The sequence below is a fragment of the Chrysochloris asiatica genome, unplaced genomic scaffold, assembly GCF_000296735.1.
Source record: "Chrysochloris asiatica unplaced genomic scaffold, ChrAsi1.0 scaffold00012, whole genome shotgun sequence".
NCBI classification, from domain to species: domain Eukaryota; kingdom Metazoa; phylum Chordata; class Mammalia; order Afrosoricida; family Chrysochloridae; genus Chrysochloris; species Chrysochloris asiatica.
The window spans coordinates 19,255,497-19,260,812 of NW_006408530.1; the positions used below are offsets into that span (position 1 = coordinate 19,255,497).

General features: G+C 39.3%; 1 pseudogene; it reads right to left on the minus strand.

Moving 5' to 3' along the window:
- LOC102817939 overlaps positions 1–3,012 on the minus strand; it is a 13,079-nt pseudogene extending 10,067 nt beyond the window's left edge.
- Between the last annotated feature and the right edge of the window lie 2,304 nt (positions 3,013–5,316).

Below are 5,316 nucleotides of genomic sequence, written 5' to 3' on the forward strand. Positions count from 1 at the left end.
TGAACAACTTGCTTGTTCTTGTAGTCAATCAGACTACCATTTTTGTTTTGGATTTTTCCTGCTGGTCTTTCTTTCAAGAAGTATCTTCTGTTGCTCTAGCTGTTCAACACTGGTCTGCTTGTCCTTTCTAGTGGGAATGTCCCACCTCAGAAGGTTCTGATGGGGCTCAGAGATTTTTGAATTCTGTAGAAGTGCTTTGCTTATCCAGGGTTTGTTTTATTGCCATCTAAAGTCTGTGATTAATTGTTCTGTCTCTTGAAAGAATGATGATGGAATGTGGATCAGAATTAAATGATCTCTGTAGTTGCTTTGGGCAGTGTTGATATTTTCACAATGTTAAGTCTTCCCATCTATGAGCACATTATATTCTTCCATGTTTGTAGGTCTCTTTAGGTTTCTTGTAGTAGTGTTTTAAAGCATTCTTTGTGTAGGGCTTTTAGGTCTCTGGTTAGATTTATTCCTAAATTGAGTTTCAAGGGAAGAGAGAACAACTACAAAGTTTCATATGAAATCTCCTACTATTACTGTAAGGAGCCCTGGTAGCATAGTGTGTTATGAGTTGGGCTGCTAACTGCAAGGGCAGTAATTGGAAGCTACAAGTTGCTGTGCAGGAGAAAGATGAGGCTTTCTGCTTCAGTAACGATTTAAAGCCATGGCAACCTTATATAGAATCAACTTGACAGCACACAACTATCACCACGATTAGTGTGGACTCTGTTTTATTTATGTATTTTGGGACTCTTTCATTAGGTGCATAATTATTTATTATAGTTATGTTCTCTTATTGGATAGACACTTCAATCATTATATAATGTCCTTCTTTGTATCTTTTGCCTTAAAATCTACTGTATCTGAAATAATATTCTTACTCCTGATCTTTTGTGACTGCCATGTGTTTGATGCATGTTTTCCATTCTTTGGTTTTTGTCTTTGTGTATAAGGTGAGTATCTTATAGACAACATATTGATGGGCTATGTTTTCTTATCCATTCCGCTACTCTGTCTCTTGACTGGTGCATCTAATCTATCTGTATTTACATTCAACATAATTATTGATAGGCATGAATTTACTGCTATCATTTTACTATGTATGTGTGTGGATTAGTATTATTATTTTGTGGTGCTGATAGTTTCTTTGTGCCATACATTTTTCTGTGCTCAATTCATTTTGTTTATGGGTTTTCTTAACATTTTCTTTGATGCTACTATTTTAGTGTTTACTAAATCTTTGTTTTTGTTGTTGTTTTTTAATTTTGGCTAGCTGGTTTCTTACATTTCCTTGAGGCTACCCTGTAATGTATTACTATTTTGTTGTGCTTTTTTTTTTTGCTTTGAAATTTCAAAGCAAATTTTATTTAAGATCCGAAATACAATTCCTAAAATATCAACTTTTCAGAAAACCACGGCTACACAATGCATTGCCTCTATCATGTTAGAATGTGTATTAGACTCAAATACAAAACTCATTAAACAAACCACCATCCTTCAACAACTTAAGCAAAGATAGCATGCCTAAGGAACAACATAGATGACTTGCAGAGGATGGCCTGTTTTACTTCAAGCACCATTAAAAATAGAGAGAGAGCACAAATGCATGGGTTTTCATGTATATACGGTAAGCTGAACCTTTGGAACTAGGAATCAGGGCATTTTGTAATGTAGCATTAACACATATTAGAAAATTGTGTACTGTCAAAGGGATGGAACCACCATCATTCAAGCAATGTTGTCAGCTAGGCAAAAATTGTTCTACTGAATTTTTCTTCTTTGTCTAATTACTGTGTACACTGGTGACAACTTTGAAATGTGAAGGGGAGCTTACACTCTCCTATTTTCTGTTTGAAGCAAACAGAAAACAAAGTTAAATATAAGCGCTATGATAACATTAACAATTTTAGAGAACATAAATTATACAAGAAAAAGACTAAGAACAAAATGAAAAGTGTTTACAGATACCCAGAAGTTAGTAGGCCCACACAGGGCTTTGCGATGGTACTTAGCTGAAGCCACTTTGTAATCACTGGCAGTAAACAGGGCTGCAAAATTCTTTGTCAGATATTTCAGAAAATCTTGTAAAGAGCCTAACAATAATGCAAGACTCTTCTCATCAAGGGGCGTATAGGCCAACATTGCTCCGATTCTCACAAATAATCTCAGTAGGTGTGGTGGTGGTCGGTGGTTATGTACTGTGGAGTCAGTTCCGACTCATAGCGACCTTGTAGAGGGTTTCTGAGGCTGTAAATCTTTCTGGGAGTTGAAAGCCTCATCTTTCTCCCACGGAACAGCTGGTAGTTTCGAACTGCTAACCTTGCAGTTCGCAGCCCAATTTGTAACCACTATGATACTGCGCACCATAAACCTGAGACATGAGCGCATCAGGGTGGGTCATGAGGATTTCAGCATACTGGGGCCTCTCGAATTTGTAGAGCAGCTGAGTGCCCATTGAAGTATTCTTTTATCCGTACCACAACTTTGTTAACAGCATGTTCCTTATTGTTGACACTTCTTGTGATCTCTTATAATTTGCATACTCTTCCAGAATGGCATTGACATTTTTCTTAGCTGGGAGCTGAAACAGCTGCTTCTGCCTGGTAACCAAGTCCCAGTCCTTGACAAGCCAGGGTTTTAATTCTTCAGGAATCTTCACTTTAACCTCCACTCTATTCTTACATGCCTCCTCACTTTCAACGGTAGGATCAGACCAGGCCCGTTTCTTCTGAGGTGGCTGAGGTGCTTCACTGGTACTTCCACCATCTCCATTTCCAGGACTCTTGGTTATTCTTCCTTATCTTTCTCAAAGATGTTGAAGGGGGGTTCTCGGCAGAGCAAACCCCCCCATCTGCCTGGAAGAGCTGGCTCCAGATTCTTCTGCTGAGGACCAGCTGTCTTCTTTCCAGAGGAGGCCCCTCTCATCTTACTTCTCTGCATGTTGCTTCTAGTTGGCTTTTTGAAATTGTCTTCTTCTGCAGATTGTTGTCCACGAGTTTCAGAACCCTGCTTTCTGGAACTCATTCAACCTGTTTTTATTCCAGCCAATAATCTTCTTCCTTCTTCCACTTCCAAGAATTCCTAGGGCTTTCTCAGATGGAATCTTAAAAGATTTTCGGGGATAGTCTGGAAGGATGAAGTGGATATCTAAGATTCTGAAATGAGGGACGGTTCTGTAATCAAGATCAGATCTTCTGATCCTTACTCTACAAACTTAGCTTTTCTGATGGTGACCTGAAACGAGAATCCAGCTCTTTCCAGCAGCCAATGTGTGATCACTGTCGTATCTCCAAACACCATAGTAAAGCCAGGTTTCTCACTATATTACTATCTTTCCAAGTTTAAAACAGTATGTTCTATCTTGATATTGTCTTGATTTCTTCTCCATTTGGAAAATCTGTAAGTTGCTTTGTAGATGTCAATATTTATAAATTGATATCTCTGATCCCCTATTTTCAGTCTTGTAGGTTTAAGTTATTTTTTATTGAGATGCTTTCAAGATGCTTTCTTTGTCTTTGATTTTGGAAAGTTTTATTGTGATATATTTTGGTAATTTTCTTTTGAGGTCTACCTACTTGGGGTATTTTGATGTTCTTGAATGTGTATCTTCTCATCCTATTTAATATTAGGGAAATTTTCTTTCAAAGTCTGACAATTTTCTTTCTTTTTTTTTTTTTTTGTTCTCTTCTATGCCACATGGTTTCAATGGCTAAATTTTCAAAATAGGTCATAAGGTGTGGTTCAGTGACTTACTTAATACGGTCCTTCTAGTCATAGTCTTTTTGACTCCCACACAATTGTTGAGGAGACCTGGTGCAGCACTGTGTGCTAATGCGTAAGACTGCAAAGTCGTTTAAACTGAAAGGTCGGTGGTTCAAGCTCACCAGCTGCTCTTTGGAAACCCTATACAGGGTCATTATGGGTTAGAATCTGCTTGACAGCCCTTAACAACAACAACAACAATTGTTGAATGTTGTTGTTGTCAAGTGTTGTTGAATGGAATTATGCAAATAAAGTACAAAGAACACTAATGAGGGGATTGATCATTTTTGTCTTCATTGTTTTGTTTTTTAGGTGCCATTGAGTTGGTACTGACTTTAGTGATCTTATGCACAGCAGAACGAAACACTGCCCGATCTTGGGCCAACCTTACTACTGTTGCCACGCTTGAGTCCATCGATGCTGCCACTTGGCCAAGTCATCTCATTGGGGGTCTTCCTCTTTCTCTCTGACCCTCCACCTTACCAAACACATCCTTCTCCAGTGACAGGTCCCTCTTGACAATATGTCCGAAGTATGAGAGATGAAGTTTGGCCATTTTGGCCTCCAAGGAGCACTCTGGCTGCACTTCTTCCAAAACAGATCTATTGGTTCTTTTGACAGCCCATGGCACTTTCAATATTCTCCTCCAACACCATAACTCAAAAGCATTAATTCTTCTACGGTCTTCCTTATTCACTACCCAACTTTCTCACACATATGAGGTTATGGAAAATACCATGGCTTGGTCAGGCACACCTTAGTCCTCAAGCTGACATCTCTGCTCTTCAACATCAGCCATACCAGGGGCAGACTACCACAAGAAGAAAAGCCAGGAGTGGAACATGTTCTATGGAATAGGGATTCCTGGCCCTTGGAGGAGTGTAGTTAAAGTGAACTTGACAACCTTAGAATGAGAGAATTGAGTGATTTCCAGTAGGAGGCATTTTGGTGGCATAGGGTGCCTCTGAGTACTTATAAATATAAGAGAGTAGCTAAACAGCTTTATGAAGGCATGAGCGAGGTGTTGTCCTGACTGAAAACTGCATCCCGAGTCATTCCTGATACTGGATTGTAGCCTCTTATTTCCCTAATATACCCTATGCTCTTGAATATGGTCTATGAGTTCTATGTGACCATTGCAATTAATTATTGAATCCAGAAGAGAAGTAGAAAGTGGCACAGGGGACAGTTGGTATCAGAATTGGTAAAAAACAAAACAAAAACAAAACACCTGGAGAGAGGAGTCATATCTGACCTCTGCTTCATAGGAATCACCCTTGGGCTTCTCTCCTCATTCTATGAAATTAGAGGAGGTCAGACAACTCTGATTCTATTTCTAGACCAGACCTTCCTTCTGAGGTGCTTCTGGGTGCACTTGAACCTCCAACCTTTTGGTTAGTAGTTGAATACAGTAACCATTTGCATCAACTAGGGTTTCTGCCCCAGGAGAAAGGAGGGAGAAGTCAGAGCCAGGTGTGGTAGAAATGACGTCATAGGCATTTGGCTTGAGCATGACTTGGTCACAGCTGCTGCTGCTGCTGCTGCTTCTTTTTTTTTTTTTTTTTT